Source organism: Crinia signifera, chromosome 9 (genome assembly GCF_055691185.1).
Source record: "Crinia signifera chromosome 9, ASM5569118v1, whole genome shotgun sequence".
NCBI classification, from domain to species: Eukaryota; Metazoa; Chordata; class Amphibia; order Anura; family Myobatrachidae; genus Crinia; species Crinia signifera.
The window spans coordinates 31,681,265-31,698,821 of NC_139225.1; the positions used below are offsets into that span (position 1 = coordinate 31,681,265).

Consider the following 17,557-nt stretch of genomic DNA (forward strand, 5'->3'; position numbering starts at 1 on the left):
CGGCCACCTTCTTGTACCAGATTTTTGTTTTCCGCAGGGCACTGTACGGCTTCAGTACCTGATCTGAAAGATCCACTCCGCCCATGTACCTATTGTAATCCAGGATACAATTAGGTTTTGAGGTGTGGGTACTGGTACCTCGTACAGGGACGGAGGTGGTACTGTCTCCGTGAATTGTTGTCAGTATAAGGACATCCCTCTTGTCCTTATATTTGACCAACAACATATTTTCGGTGCATATTCCCCTGCTTTCACCCCTTCTCATTACTTGGGCAATGTGCGTTTTTGGGAGGCCTCTTTGGTTCTTGCGCACAGTACCGCAAGCTGCTGTACCTCTTGAACCAAGGGCCTTAAACAGGGGGATGCTAGTGTAAAAGTTATCCACATAGAGGTGATAACCTTTATCCAGGAAGGGGTGCACTAAATCCCAGACAATTTTCCCACTAACACCTACGAGGGAGGGGGGGCATTCTGGCGGTTGAATTCTTGAATCCTTCCCTTCATAAACCCTAAACCTGTGGGTGTACCCTGAGGTGCTTTCACACAGCTTATACATTTTTATGCCATACCTTGCCCTCTTACTGGGAAGGTACTGGCGGAATTTAACCCTTCCTTTAAAATGTATAAGGGACTCGTCGATACAAATAAATTTTTCAGGGATGTACACCTCTTCAAATTTGGCACTGAAATGATCAATGACCGGCCTGACTTTGAATAGCCGGTCAAAGGTGGGATCATCTCTGGGTGGGCACTGTGCATTATCGGTGTAATGTATGAATTTAAGAATTGTCTCAAATCGAGTCCGGGGCATGGCCATACGGTAAAATGGAGTACTGTACAGAACATCTGTACTCCAATATTGCCTAATTTCTGGCTTTTTTACTATGCCCATATGAAACACCAGACCCCAAAACGTCATCATCTCTACTGCATCTACAGGGGTCCACCTAGCAAATGATGACGTGGGGTTTTGAGCAATAAACTGCTGGGCATATAAATTAGTTTGGTCCACCATTAAATTTATAAAATCATCAGAGAAAAATAATTTGAAAAAGTCAATTTCTCTGAGACCTGTGGAATCAAATTGGATTCCTGGCATGCCCAAAAACTCAGGAACCTGGGGCTCAAAATTGTCTGGTGGTGGGGTCCATACTAGATCAATTATTGGGGGGGGAATCTCAGCTGATCTACGGGGGCGTCTTTGAGGGGGTCCCTCATCAGCAGAGGAGGAAGAGGAGCTTAAGGCAAATCCTTCAAATTCCCCGCTTGCATCACTGCCTGTGTCAGAGTCAGAAGCAAGCATGGCATATGCCTCCTCCACTGAATACATTCTCCTGGATGATTGGGAGGACATTTGGGAGGACATTTGGGAGGACATTTGGGATGCCATTTTTATTTTTGTGTTACCGGTAGTGAAATGTTTCAACACGTGTATAGTGTAGGGGGGGGCACAAACTTTATTTCAATCCGGGGGGTATGTAGTGTGTAGTGTGTATGTGGTGCAGAAAAAAAAAAAAATGCTTTATACCAATAAAAAAAAAAAAAATGAAGGGGTTAAAAAAAAAAAAAAATGAAGGGGTTAAAAAAAAAATAAAGGATGGGGTTAAAAAAAAAAAAGGTCCTGCGCCAAAAATTGAGCACAGATGTTGGTCAGTAACGTCTGTCACTGAACAGCGCTCAAAGGCAACAGGAATTTGATCAAAAAAAAAAAAAAAATAGATCAACCCTGTGCCGAAAGAGATGATCAGTGATGTACGTCACTGATCAGCGCACAGCGGCCACAGGACACCCACAAAATCACAGTGTGTGTAAAAAAAAAAATTAAAAAAATACCCCACAGCACACACACAAAAAAAAAAGGTGATCAGTGATGCGACACTGATTACCAGTGAGGTGCAGCAGGTGCACAACCTTTGGTGCAACTGACAGGTATATATAAAAAAAAAAAAACCTCTGTACCCCCAAAAAAGTTGCTGATCACCTCAGATATAGTGATCAGCACAAAAGGCGGGGACAGCAGACACAAAATTTAGCACTCTCTATCACTATCTCTCTCTATCTCTCTATCTCTCACTATCTAACACTATCTAACACTCTATGACACTGCAGCAGCAGCACTCACAGGTATATCTATATATAAAAAAAAACCTGCGCCCCCAAAAAGTTACTGATCAGTTAATTTATACTGATCAGCACAAAAGGAGGGGGCAGCAGTCAGTTATATAAAAAATATATAGCACAATCTGTCACTATCTCTCTCTATCTCTCTCTCTCTATCTCTCTCTATCTCTCTATAACTATCACACTGCAGCAGCACAAAATATAGCACTCTGTCAGTAGGCCTCTCTCTCTATCTCTCTCTCTCTATCTCTCTCTCTCTATCTATAACTATATCACACTGCAGCAGCACAAAATATAGCACTCTCTGACACTATCTCTCTCTCTATCTCTCTCTATCTATCTCTCTCTATCTCTCTCTCTCTATCTCTCTCTATCTCTCTCTATCTATCTCTATCTATCTCTCTCTATCTATCTCTATCTATCTCTCTATCTATCTAGCTAATACTAATACAGTGCAGCAGCACAATATCACAGTATGGCACAATTATTGCACAGGATCCAGGAAGCAATCAGCAGCGATCAGGTAAGTATTGCAGCAAGTATTTCTGGTCAGTATGGCGGCAGGGGGGTACGGTGACCGCACTGCACGCTTTCCAGACCGGAATGGCGTCTGCAGTGCAGTCACCGTTAGTTTAAATCTCCCTCCTTGGCTGTGATTGGTCCGTCGGTCCGACGGACCAATCACGGCCTTTGGGGGCGGGCGGGGTGAGGTGGGGTGACACCAGTGTCACCCAAACACCCCGCGGTGATTGGTGCTGTACTTTACAGCACCAATCACCTCTGATCCCGTGTCACCGGCGAACGTTATTCGCCGGTGACACAGGAAAACGCTGTGAATGGCTGTTCACACTGAACAGCCAATCACAGCGATCGCCGACGGGGGGGCGGCATCGCAGCCCCCCCGGGGCATGCACGGACATGTCTGCTGTCAGGGACAGCAGACATGTTGAAACTGTCACCGCGTCTATAGACGCGGTGACAGTTTAAATCCATGACGTACATTTACGCCATGTGTCGGGAAGTGCTTCCCGACCATGACGTAAATGTACGTCAAATGTCGGGAAGGGGTTAAAAGCAGACTGGGAAATAATTAGAAGCAGCCAAAAGGGTAAAGCCAAAGCATTCTTCCCCATTGCTGGTCAGCCAGGGCAGGAACCCTTGAGGAGTTACCAGAGGTGGATTGGGAATTAAAAGCAGACTGGGAAATAATTAGAAGCAGCCCAGAGGGGGGCGTGACCTAGTGGTATGGGGGCGTGGCCTATTTTAACAAGGTCACAACGAGGGATAATCTGGACAGTGCACGCCGAAGTCGTGCCCAAACATTACACCATAATGCCTATTACACGTAACACACCTATATTATACCACATGCCATAATTCCCATTACACGTTATGCCAGGTGCAACAATAAAAATAAAAACAAGAGGGACAGTGCATGTCGAAGGCGCACGCCAATAACTTACACCATAATGCCTATTATACCCCACACCCATTACATAGTATACTACATGCCCAGCCCATTACACAATAGCCCATGACTGGACACTAAAATAAGAAATAGGGACAATATGGACAGTGCCACACACTCTAATGCCCATTACACATTATACCAAACACCATAATGCCCACACACTGTAATGGCTATTACATATTATGCTATATAAGTGCTGCCTACCTACTGTACATGTTAATTGCCAGGGCCTTCATGCTCAGTGCCAGGGCCTTCATGCTCGGTGCCAAGGCCTTCATGCTCGGTGCCAGGGCCTTCATGCTCGGTGCCAGGGCCTTCATGCTCGGTGCCAGGGCCTTCATGCTCAGTGCCAGGGCCTGTTGCCAAGGTGGAGGGCAAATGTTCGTTGCCAATGGGGAGGGCAAATGCTCGTTGCCAAGGGGGAGGGCAAATGCTCGTTGCCAAGGGGGAGGGCAAATGCTCGTTGCCAAGGGGGAGGGCAAATGCTCGTTGCCAAGGGGGAGGGCAAATGCAGGCAGGCACAGGCTGGAGCAGGGCAGAGGACACCGGAGGTGACCATCGGCGGGAGATCATTGTGCTGCCGCGAAACAAACAGCCAGCTAGAGACCAGCAGCACCATGAGCATGAGGCGAGCAGGAGGCTGGAGCAGTTCCGCCTGCGGCTGTTTCTTCCGTTATATACACAAATACAGGCAGGTAGTATAGGGAGAATAATTTCAATACACAAGGAGGTAATCTCTTGTATTTATAAAGCAAACCCACCTCCAGTAGCTTTACATTAAAGCTGGTTTGCAGGAAGGGTCATGCAGCAGACTGCTAATTTCTATAGGTGGGTATAGGCCCTGCAGGTTTACTGACATGCAGCCTGCTGGGGAGGGGGAGACAATAAGCAGGGCTGAAGGCACTCACCCACTCCTGAGAGCAGACATGCAGGATGGCAGGGTGCAGGAGGCCGACGCCGGCAATGCAGGTAGTGTGGAGGAGATCTCCGTCCGTGTCCCCGGCAGTGTGTCCCCCCGGACCCCCAGGCAGGAGGAGGAGAGCTTAGCGGAGGTCGTGGGGGTCCCGCTGTGCAGATCACAAGCAGCAGCGGGACACTGAAGTGTGCAGGAGGCAGCGCGCCGTAAGGCGGAGGAGGTGGGCGACCCAGACGGACACCTCCGGAAACTCAGGTCCCGGCCTGAAAGGACCAGGCAGGCCGCCACCCACGGGAGCACCAGAGCCTGCCTCACGACTCTGCATCTCCCACCTGATGTCCACGGGAGTGACGGGGGGTGAGGGGGGAGATGGAGGTACGGGGGGATAGGTAGTTGCAGCCAGAGCGCTGCAAACATGCCATCTGCGGCTATTTAAATATCGCACCTGCCCTGCTCGCAGTCCGGCAGCCAATCAGGAGCCTCATCCTCATGGGGCTGCCGGTCTCTAGCTGGCTGTTTGTTTTGCGGCAGCGCCATGATCTTCTCCCGCCGACGGCAGCATAGCCCAAAACAAATATGGCCCGGCCCACCGGGAAACAGCCCGGTTTCCCGGTGGGCCAATCCACCTCTGCATCCCAAGACACATAAACATGACATTTCGACCCTCCAGGACACATTAACATGTGTCACTCCCCTAGTGCAAATGAACCTCCCCAGCACACATTAATATGCATCCCCCCCCCGAAAGACATTGACACCACTATAATCACATACCTAACTGGCTGTAGGGCTGGCTCCTCTCTCTATGCATTGTAGCTCCTCCAGTGAGTGCACATGTGCACCATGCTCAGCAACAGAGCATCGGAGGACTGGCTGCCGGGCTGCTGCTATTGGGGAGGAAAGGTGGGTAGCAGTGTGGAGATAGGGAAGTTGCACAGGGGATGGAGGAGATGCGACGCTGCTGCTGCCAGCGCAGCGCAGCCATCACACAGTGTGACAGACACTGGCAGCGCCGCAGCGGTAAGAGCTGTGTACGGGCCGGGGGTCAGGGGGCGGAGCCATGAGCCGACACTCACGAGCTCCGCAAAGCACGGGGGGAGCTTCGCGCGGCCGGGCTTCTGCAGCAGCCCGACCGCCGACATTTTGGAGAAGGGCAAAATGCTGGAGCCGCGGCAGCTAACCGCTGAGACTGCGGTCACGCTGTCCGCGGCCCAGCCAGGGGAGGAGAGAGGCCCAGCCAGCCCAATTCTAATGTTTTATGGTCCGGCCCATCGGTTTCCCGGTGGGCCAATCCGCCCCTGGGAGTTACCCCTGTCCAGGCTGTCCCCAGTGCTCCAGGGACGGTGGGGACGGGCTGATAAATGCTAAGGTACTTGTATACTATCACGGCTCCCACGATGTGCACAGGGAAAAATCGCATCGCATCGCGATTCCATTTTCCTCAAAAATCATGGACATGTGTTAAAATCATGTTAAAAGCACCCCAAATGTCATTTTACACACTGTAGCACCCCCACTATCAACGGCAACCCGAAGCGTGGCGAGTGCAGCGAGCCCGCGAGGGGCGGCGGTACGCGTCCTACGACCTTTTCATACCCCCCTATCCACGTCGGCGTGGAGTTGAGAATAGAAAGTGTGGCGAGCGCAGCGAGCCACTGAGCCCGAAGCGCGGCGAGCCCCGCGAGGGTACGTTGATACCTTCACAGGTATCCGTGTCCCCTCGCGGGCTTCACAGGTATCCGCGTCCGCTCGCCACGCTTCAGGCTCGGTGGCTCGCTGCGCTCGCCACACTTTCTATTCTCAACTCCATGCCGACGTGGATAGTGGGGGTATGAAAAGGTCGTAGGACGCGTACCGCTGCGCTCGCCACGCTTCGGGTTGGCGTTGATAGTGGGGGTGGTACAGTGTGAAAAATGACATTTGGGGTGCATTGAACATGTTTACTACTAATTTAAAGGCATTTGGATGCATTTGTGAACAAATTTGCGATGGCATGCGATTTTTTTCAAAAATTCATTAAAAACCCGGTAAAATCGCATCGCATCGCATGCCATCGCATATGGCATGCGATGGGAGCCATGATAGTATACAAGTACCAATGCTAATGATAGATTTAACTACAAGACCCAGCAGGCCCTTTAATGCCCCGCATGCTGGGACTTGTGGTTCTCCAAGTCCCTGCATGCAGTGTAGGCTTGCTATGGCTTGTAGTTCCACAACATTACACAATAGTTTCTATTATTAACCATTTATCAGCCTGGTGCCCACTGCCCCAGGGGCACCGGGGACAGCCCCGGGCTTCAGCCTGGGCAGGTGTAACCCTGGAAGGGGTCCTTTATTGGGGGGTCTCCACTCCTCTGGGGTCCCTGTCCATGCTGATCAGCCACAGGGATGAATGCTTTGGCCTGGGGAACTTGCATAAAAAGTTCCCCCGGCTGTAGCATTACCCAGTTGGATGTTTGGGCCCGGTGCTGGTTGTCAAAATACGGGGACCCCTACTCATTTTGTCCCCCATATTTTGGGAACCAGGACTGGCCCTTAAGCCTGGTGCTAGATTTAAGAATCCTGGAGATCCCCTATGTTATTTGTTCCCTCTATTTCTAAAACGAGTTAGGTGCTAAGGGGGAGGGCAAGGTTGTAGGGGAGGCTTAGGGCTAGGCTGCTGGTTGGGTAAGGTTAGGGTGTCATGGGGGAGGGTTAGCTCTACTGATCTTTTTTACTTAAGATACAATATGATTATTGAGTTTGTTTTCCGTGGTATAGAGGTCCTTAACGCTGATGTCTTTTCTTACAGGTTAACCACAGCGATTGTAAATCTATTTGTTAAAAATCCATTGTGCTTGATCTTCATTGATGAATTGCGGATGAACCAATATATTAAACAATTCTATTTATGTTTGACTTTTGATCTGGTCATGAGAAGTCCAGCATACACATTACAGATATTTAGATGTATCACCCCGCTTAAGAATATACCACATTAGCAAAATACAATAAGAAATGACTGTTGTGTAAACTGTAATATGTTGTGTTATCTCAGAACTGTTACCCAGGACTTCCTATTGCAGGACACATCTTGGCTATTTGCATTTATAAAGAGCCAACCATTATACTTCTGGCTAATGCTCTCCTCCTTGTACCATAAATCAATGTTTGTACATATATAGGCCATTAGCTTTACATTTAAAAGCTCCATTAAAAAGTCTAGAATGTCTAGCATCCTTCACAGTCACCTTTATTAGCCCAGGGGAAATTCTAAGAGCAGGACTTAACAAAGTTCTATAGCGCAGATTCTCGGTTGCCAAATTCGGTCCCTTCCGATCAGACTTGAATCAGGCCCCATCTCCCTTCCTGGCTCTAGCATGACTTGTACTGTGTCCATCCAGAACCGATCAGGACATTTCAGTGTCAGTCATGCAGCCCAGTCCCTGCAGTGCTGTAAGGAGACCACTAATGAAGCCATCTTTGCAGAAGCACAGACCATGGTTTATCCGCTGCAGGGATAAAACTGAAGGCTGTGGTCATTAAGCATCTCTCTAGTTGTATGATTCAACCAGATTGGCGCTTTTTAAACCAATGCGATCTGACAAGAGGCAGTAGCGCATTTTGGTGTACGCAGTTATGTACAAAATGTATGAGGCTTTATATACTGAAGAGTATTAATAATACCGGAAGCTGTGTGAGTCTAGCGAGGGTCTAGAGGAAAAGTACGCCCCTAGCCCTATACAGTATTTCCAAATAAATTGGAAATGACGATTGGATTGATCTTGTATTTTAGCAATACCTGTTTTTAGCATTTAGCAGATATAGGTTGGTGGAAGTGGACTAACAGCCTATGGACCTTTGCAGCAGGGATGCATTTGCACGGCTGCTCTTACCTCCAATCTCTGTCTCACATCTCCCTCTCTCTCCATATCCCGCAAGTTTTAAACAGACCAGTGTCCCTGCAAAAATTGCTTTCACTTTCTGTTATTAATTATTATTATTTTTAGCTCCCAAATGAGTCATTTGGTTAGTCGACTTTCCTCTAGTGGACATTCGTGCTACTTCACCTCATAGAGGTGAGAAGTATTTAGCCTTTTATATATATCGATAGCACCACACCTCCAACATGACCTGACCCCTGAACCTGCTTACAGTACAGAAAGTATCCTTATTCTCACTTATCTTTGCTTTTACATTATCCCTTTCTCTTTATTCGTTATTCCTTGTGCCCCTGGGTTACCAATGTCATCATGCCCTGTCACCACGGCAGCGTTCACAGGGCCGGCTCTACCATTAGGCAGCTGCAAGATCTGAGGTGTGGGGGGAAAAGGGGGGTGGCACCAAGTCTGCCTATCAAAAAATCAAGAATGTCCATGCGGATCCTTGTTGTACTTAATGCAGGCGGCTGAAGTGGAACCTCTGACCTCACCCCCATACTTTCCCTTGAGGCATACTTCCATACTTTGCTGCCCCCTCCTCCCTGTACTCCGTTGTGGGTGGCAAAGGGAGGCCTCCAAGGAAAGCAGGGGACCACCAGATTTATGGGAGCCTCCCTACCATTCTGGAATGTTAAGCAAGTAAGGGGTTGGAAAGTGGTTATTGGTGACAGTATGGGGGGGGGGGGGGGGGGCAGTAAGTTGAAATTTTGCCTAGGGTGCAGAGAAGCCTTAAACGGGCCTTGAGCGTTCATGATGTATACAGGGTGGCAGACAGGTGATGAAATTCAGGGGGAAGGATGTGAAGGTATCCCGATTACAGCTGGACAGTCCCACTAATCAGAGACTGTCCCGCTGTCCTGCTGTCCCTCCTGCAGGTGGCAGTGTCCTGAGAGCAGGAGGGAAGCAGGCAAAGCAGCGGTGATCGCTGCAGAGAGGGAGTGCAGTTTGGGAGTCGGCGGCTGCCGAACTACTAATGGAGTGCTGGACACACCTCTGAAAATGACAAAAACTTAGATTGTGGTGCTAGGCCACGCCCCTCTACCCAGTGCCATGCCCACCTTCACGTAGCTCGGTCCCCTTCTCAGGCCAGGCACATCCCGATTTGAAATTTGCATAAGTTGGGATGTATGCATCATGTCCTGCGCCTAAAGTTCACAATGTAAGCAAGGCCTCTGGCCGGGTTTGCTTGAGTGCACAACTGCGTAACATCTGGAGGCAAAAGTTTCAAGCTGGGTGACACAGCAGCAGACTAACCCAGTGGCCAAGCCTTCCGGCTCTCCTGTTTGTCTAAACATCACTGGATAGGTCCCTGAACGAATAGGATGCAACGTTTTTGTTTAATGTTTTTTGTTTGCCCGCTCGCAGGATCGTTGGCACGGGTTCCCCTAGGAATCTGCAGTCTGCTTTTGAGTATCCTCATGTTATGCAAAGCAGTTTATATAAACAGCATCCTTAATTATGCAGCGCCGAGCAACTAGGCAGAATACCTATTGTACCTCATTTAGAAACGTGTGCTAGTGTATTGAGTAGCGGTGATAATACTGTCATTTCTGTTCACACTGAGCCGTATACTGTGTTATCTCTTGTCCAATGCAGAAGGCTGTTTGCCTTGTATTTCATAGAGTAATGAGGTGAGACTTTGGGCCTTATTCAGATCTCATCGTACTGCGTGCATTCGGGCGGCGTTGGGGCGGTCTTTCGCCGGGCGGGGTTTGGTGGACTCGCAAGGCTGCGAATTCGCAGCCTTGCGAATCAACCTGAATAACCCCCATAGGCCAGAAACCATGGGAGTAACTATAGAGGGTGCAGAGGGTACGATTGCTATGGGGCCCAGAGGCTTAGGGGGCCTGGACTAAGGTTGTAAAGTTGCATACCCATTTCCCAGATTTCCCTGTGAAGCAATGGGGTCTGATCCCTTGCCCAGCCTGATTTATGTGACATTACAGGGCAAGATGTATCAAGCTTCAAAAAGTGATAAAGTGGAGAGTGATAAACAGACAGCCAATCAGCTCCTAACCAGTGCCATAACTATGGGGGGTGCAATTGCTATGGGGCCTGGGCCGCTGGGGGGGGGCCCAAGTCCCAGCTGGCAAACCCCTGCACCCTTCTAAAGTTTTTTCCCCATTTTTTTAATCTATTGCCCTGGGCAGTGGCACCGCTGCCCTATGGTCCCCCTTCAGCTGTGCTGATGTCACAAACTCTTCTAGCCAGCGGCGCTGCTGGCGTCCTATGCTACCTGTCAGCGCGACGATATCTTACATGGTTTCCTGCCCAGCGGCGCCGCTCACGTCCTATGCTCTCCGCCCAGTGGTGCTACCACAATCCCATGTCACTGCTCCCTCAGCTGGCGCTTGCGAGCAGAAGACACAGCTCTTCGCTAAAGACCTGCCACCACTGATTCAGGCTGAGCTGCCAGCGCCAGTGAGCTGAACAGGTACTAATTACCCATACACAGCTGATGGAGGCACAAGACAGGACCCAGGTCAGCTGCTAACTTTGTTCCCCTTCATGGCCACTTGTAATTCTTGTGAGGAGGAGTGGACATGAGGGCAAGCAACAATGGTTAGGTCTAAATTGTAGTGGGCTAAAGGACCTCCTGACGGTACAGGGGTCGAAAGAAGGGTCCCAAACGGACCCTCGCGACGCTTCGGGCACGGTGGCTCGCTTCGCTCGCCACCTGGTTACTACAGGCAACCAGTGGTGGCGTGGATAGTGAAGGAGCAAGCCCCCTGGCCTTGCTCCTCCCCCTGGGCATAGAAGGTCCTTTAGCCCACTACAATTTATCATCTACCAAGCAACAATGTGCACACAGGAAGAAGTCTTTCCCCATAGGTGCTGGCTTCTGTGTTTGTGGCTGCTGGAGGCAGATTACATAGCTGTTCCCACAGCAGCCTGCACCTATGGGGAGAGACATCTCCCTACCTTCTCCCTACCTTATTTCTCCTCCTCCTCGCAGACCAGTGGGTGCAGGTTGCAGCAATTGCTGAGGCCACTGGTGCACCCCTACAAACTAGTTCCATAGTTTACTGTCTTCTCTTTTATTGCATTATTTAACAATATGACACATTATAGTGTGCCAGTACATTTTATGCCACAAAGTGCCACCAATTCACATTATGCCAAGTGCACATTATCACATGAAATTGTCATAATACCCTATCGCTACCCTTTGTCTCTCTCTCCCTCCCTGGCTACTCTTTCTTTAATTCCCTCTTTTTCCCAGAAGCATTCTCTCTCCCTGACTACCCCTCTCCTTTTCTCACTCCTCTCCCTTTTTCTTGCTTTTCCCTAAGTGTCATTGTACTGACAATGGTGGGAGGGGGCCCTTTCAAGATTTTGCTATGGGGCCCACAAAGTTCTAGTCAGGCCCCTGCTCCTAACTGCCAGGTTACAGACTGGGTTTGAAAAATGTCAGGCAGGAGCTGATTGGCTGGTTGTTTATCACTCTCCATTTTAACACTTTTTGAAGCGTAGGGCATCTGGCCCACAATCTGATCTGCTCATTGTAATGAGGAGGGCACTATAACTTTACATAATAAGAAGTAGCATACCCCCCAACTGTCCCACATAGCGCGGGAATGTCCCCAGAGTGGTGAAAATGGGGCGTGGCCTCTTTTAGGCCACCCGTTTAGGCCACACCCCCTTGCCGGCAATCCACACCCCTATTTCCGGCCACGTGCGGTTAAATATAGTCGCATGGACCAAGGCAGAATTTGCTGCACAGAGAGATTAAGATTGAACAGTCACCTCTGTCTCCTGCCACAGGGGATCACTATGCACAAATATCAGGACTGTTTAGTGCTATACTATCAGTGGCGTAGAGTGGGGCGAGCGGGTACTTTTTACCCAGCTCCAGGTCTACTGTAGGGGCCCGGGGCACGCCCCCCCTCCCCCGTTGCAAGGAGGTGGGCAGTGGAGAGCAAGATGACAAGCTGCTCCTGGAGCACAGCCTCTCTCCATCTCAGCACACGCTGCTCAGTACCATGTGCTGAGCAGCGGCCTCCTGTTCTCTCTCTCCCTCTCATTTATTAAAAAATTTTCATTGGAGCATGGCCACGCCCCCTCCAGAGGCCCCGCCTCCTCCATTTTACCGGGGCCCGTACAACCTGTCGGCACCCCTGTATGCTATGGATAATAAATATCATGGGTTGACAGGAGGCCTTCCAGTTGAGTTTTCTCAGTACCCTTTCCTAGACAAGGAAGGTTTGATACCGGTCTCCTCTGCTGTCAGGCATTCCGGATCTAAATTTTTTTTTTTTTTTTTTCAGAAGTCGTCTTCTAATTGTTTCCTTTAGTGGTTAAGGATAAATACCTGTCTACAGAGAGCACTGTACTATTTTTACAGACATTGGGACAGTCAGATCAATACATACCATAACTTACTAATTAATAAATTATAGCTATACATTAGCAACTTTCTATACACATTCCTAGACATTCGCAGACCAGACTAGTTGATTCTGACTTTGGGACTAATTCAGACCCGCTAAGCGCCAGCCGCCACCCAGACGAACGCCCATCCACCCTCTGTGCCAACAGCGCCACCTGCATCCCCTTGGTAACATGTGAGGGGAATGTGTTCCCTCACGTGCGTCCGAAAGAGAAAGAAATCATCCGATGGTTGCTGACCATCGAATGATTTCTCTCCCCTTCGGAAATACGTTCCCTTGCTCTGATCCGGTGTCCGCCCCTGCCCCCTCTGAAGTGAACTGCTCGAAATCGCTCGGTCCCTGGGTGGGTTACATTGTTTCTGTGCTGGGTAAATACTGGCTGCTTTATTATTACCCTACAAGTTAAAATTCAGTTTGAACACACTTCACCCAACTCTCTCTGCACATGTTACATCTGCCCCATCTGCAATGCAGCATGGTTTTGCCCAATTTGAGAATTTGCCCTGCAATCAGGTTTGAATTGGGGCCATCTATGGTACACCCCAGCCATTGTTCTTCTCCGGGAGAATCCTGGAGAGGGGATTCTGACAAGCACTTTTGGGGGATGGGAATGGACTGTAATGTCATCAAGCCTTACCCCCTATTCTATGAGAAGAGAGCATGGATACAATTTTGCGAAATTACGCGATTTTTTTGACATTTAAATTCCGTCCCCCCAAAATGATTGCTAGATTTTGTATTGGGGGAGCAAAGTATTGGCCCACCTTTCCAGAGGACCTGGAGCGCTTCTGATTTTTGGCAGCCTGCCGGCCATTCCAGGGCGTATGGGTCATATAGAGTGTAAAATTGCGAGCAGGGCCCTCCTACCTCTATGTCGGTTTATTACTACCCAGTTTGTTTTATCACTGTTTCCAATTGTAAAGCGCAATGGAATGTGCTGCGCTATATAAGAGACTGTAAATAAATAAATAGGGTCGACACACGGAGTAGGTCAACCAGGTCGGAAAGTCAACACAAGCATTAGATTGGCAATGGGAAGGTAGACAGTCAAAAGATCGACATGGACACCATATTGCTACACTCGCCATGCTTTGGGCACGGTGGCTTGCTGCGCTCGGCAAACTATTATATTCTCCCTCCATGCCCTAGTGCAGCGGTTCTCAAACTGTGGGTCCTGACCCCAAAGTGGGTCCAGACCACCTCAGCATGGGGTCACGACAGGGCCGGCGCCACCACTAGGCAAATCTAGGCATTTGCCTAGGGCGCTGGCCACTGGAGGGCGGCATTTTGCCCCCCCGTGCCGCGGGGGTACCTGTCCTGCGGCGCTGTGTATTTAAAGCCGGGCTATGCGGAAGCGCTTCTGTTGTGAAAACACTGTCCGCACGCTAATTGGCTGAGATTCAGCCAATCAGCGTGCGCCGTGCGGCCAGTGTTTTCACAACAGAAGCGCTTCCGCATAGCCCGGCGGATAGCGCTCGTTGACTGCAGGGACCCCTCTCTGCCCCCGCCGCCAGCTTTAAATACACAGCGCCGCAGGACAGGTACCCCCCTCCCCCGGCACCGAGGCGCCCCCACCCCGACTCGCCTGGGGCGCTCCGGTGCCTTGCACCGGCCCTGGGTCACGACTCTATGTTGCTGATCATCAGGCTAATGTGTCTGTGGATGGGGTACAGGGTATAACTCATTAAGTAAACAACCACTGCTTCCCTCTTCCATCCCCCTGTCATCCTTTTCCACCCCACTCCCCCTATTAACCACTGGCTCCTTGTCACAATAGCAGTCACTTCATTTCACTGACCACACATGTGGCGGCCATTCAGTAGTAACTTGCTGGGGTCCTGTAATAATTTTTATTGTCGGACGGGGTCCCAGTGCAAAATAGTTTGAGCACCCCTGCCCTAGTGGATGGAAGGGCAGGCCCGCCAACAGGTGGGGTCTGGAGTCCAGGGCCCTGAGAGAGAAGGGGCCCTGACCTGGTCCTACAACTATTAACATTGAATATCTCCTTACCAGCTGCTATCCATCTGCTTTCTGTCCCCCTGGTGTGTGTATCGGCTCAGAATCAGATGCAGGCAAACTCTGCTCTGGTCCCGGACAGCAGGGGCTGCTGGCTGGGACATGTCGTTTTTTTTAAATTAGTATCTGGCAGCCAGCCAGACACATTAAAAAACTACATGTCCCAGTAGCCCCTGCTGTCCGGGCCAGAGCAGCCCAGACTAATGGATGGCTGAAGCAGTTCCCACTAGTGAGAGCTGCTGCTCAGGAGTCAGGAGGCGTCATTGGTGCATGGAGATGGTGAGCTCACTGCCTGTGCGGATGAGGGGAGGAGGACCCAGCAAGTCACAGGGATCCAAAGAAAACACTGCAGCTAGGATCTCCCTCTCAGCCCCAACCACAGTGAGTACGTATTATGTATTCTTGTTCAGGCTGATCTCTCTGTTGCTCCCCTCTCTCGCTCCCAATTTCTCATTTCCCTCTCTCTCTATTCTGTTTCTCACTCTTTGGGGGTTATTCTAGTTCACTCTTTCTGACAAATTCCTTCTTAGATGGACAAAACTACAGTATGTGCACTGCAGGTGGGGCAGATGTTACTTGTGCAGAGAGAATTATATTTGGGTGGGGTTTTACTTCAAAGTGAGATCTATATTGCAGTGTAAAAATAAAGCAGCCAGTATTTACCCTGCACAGAAACAAAATAACTCCCCCAAATCTAATTCTCTCTGCACATTTAACATCTCCCCCCTGCAGTGCACATGGTTTTGTCCATCTAAGAAGGATTTTGTCAGAAAGAGTGAACTAGAATAAGGCCCTTTGTCACACACGCTCCAATTTCCCCTATTCATTCTCTCTCACCCTCCCTCTTCCATATCCACACACACACACACACACACGGGCCCTGCCTTTTTGACAGTCCCGGGCCCCATCATTTCTGATGGCAGCCCTGTGGAAGGGTATGAAATACCACCTGTCGGCACACGTCAGCCGACCTAAGCCCTGTCGACTTTAAGTGGTCATCTTAGCGACTGTATCCCATTCCGGGAAGGTAGGCAAGTATGTGGAAGCAGGCACTGTGCCGCCATTGGGAGTCTAGCAGCGGCTGCATGTGATGTCATGCAGCCACCGCATACAGCCCTGAATCCGTCCCAACACCGTGTCAATGCTCCCTGCCATCACACAGACTGAGGTTGTATCACTCAGGGGTGCAACAGCAGTTCGAGCCTTTGTGCATACGTGCTGTGGCCGATGCGCATGCGCAGTTAGTTGTGGCCGATGCGCATGCGCAGTTAGTTGTGGCCGATGTGCATGCGTACTTAGTTGTGCTAATATAGCAGATTGGCGATTTTTTACACAATAGTGGGGGATGCTGATTGAGGCCCTTGGTACTACCTGATCGCTCATCTGCAAATCTGCGGATGATGAGTGCTTAGCCACTGCCCAGACAGAATAAAAAAACGCTTGTGCAAATCTGCGAATGATTCGCGAAAATATCGCAAGCCACTATCCTGTCGCACATCCATACGTAAGTCACAAAGCACTGACTGACTTTTCCACTTGCAAAAGTAACTCTGACCCTTATACAACTCTGCGACAGATGCAGGCTCATCGGGAACCAGCGCTGACACCCTCCTGTATTGTCCTTCAGCACTCTCTTGCCTTTTTTGCTCTAGTTCGAATTGGTGGGGGTCTGTTCCCTGTTGTTGTGCTGAGCAACAGTCGTGGGGCAGTTTTTTATTTCGTTTTTGTTGAACAAGGGGCCCGATACAGCTTATCGCACGGCTGTGAGTTTGCACGGCGGTCGATTATTGATGAACTACGGATGTGTATAGGTCGCAATGCGCGTGCGCGTCACCCGGCTGCGATGAACTCCTGCAACTTTTTCTGATTGCTGCCCGTTGGCAAGGTGAGTGGCAGGAAGTAGGCTTCTGGGGGTGGTAAACTGGCGTTTAGTGGGAGTGCTAAGAAAAACACAGGCTGGGCCCCAGTCTGCAATCATCCGCCTTGCTCTGCCCACTACCGCTGTCTCCACCTGCAGAGCAGCAGCACATTGGCCAATGATAGAGCACAGCAGTCCCCTCTTGCTGAATAATATGCGACTGGGGTGCAGCCCCTCCCCTGTGCTGAGCATTGTCATCGTCCCGTTCTTTAAAAAAAAAAATGGTCACCCCTTCCTGGATTTGGCCACACCCCCAGTACCCCACAGCTCTAAAAAGCTCTGCATCTCTCCCTAGTGCCCAATCAGAATATGTGTTATTACTCCACAAACTATTACATCATTTGATCATATAATGTCAATCGCTTGCCTATATAAATAGGAAAGATATTAAAGTTTATTTCTCACACTAGATTTTAACCTGAGAGAGGGTCTACATCTTTTTTTAAGCTGCATTTTGTTATTAACTGACGGGCCTACTAATGTTAGTGGGACCTGGATCTGTACCTATAGCTTATATCTTGTTAGTCTGTTACCGTGGAAACAAGCTACTAGTCATTTGTCAATATTCAGGAAGCTGTTGCTATCCCGCTGTGTTAATAAATTCATATGTATAGAACATAGTATATAGCATGTATTAATTGGCTGTGTGAATGCATGGTGGGGATAGTACTGTAGCTGTGTATAACAATTGCTGCAGTACATGCCCTGACTTTGCAGCAGCAGTAGCGTTCTACGTTACACTGCCATCTGTTACACGTAACAGGCATTTAGGCACATCAATCGTTAGGCAAACGAGTGCAC

General features: G+C 49.6%; 1 long non-coding RNA gene across 1 annotated transcript in view; it reads right to left on the reverse strand.

Annotated features, from left to right (window-relative positions):
- LOC146035331 (uncharacterized) overlaps positions 1 to 14,954 on the reverse strand; it is a 39,303-nt gene extending 24,349 nt beyond the window's left edge. The window contains exon 1 of the long non-coding RNA XR_014460620.1: positions 14,833 to 14,954. This is a non-coding gene — a long non-coding RNA (uncharacterized LOC146035331). The remainder of the gene's footprint in view (positions 1 to 14,832) is intronic.
- Positions 14,955 to 17,557: the final 2,603 nt, after the last annotated feature.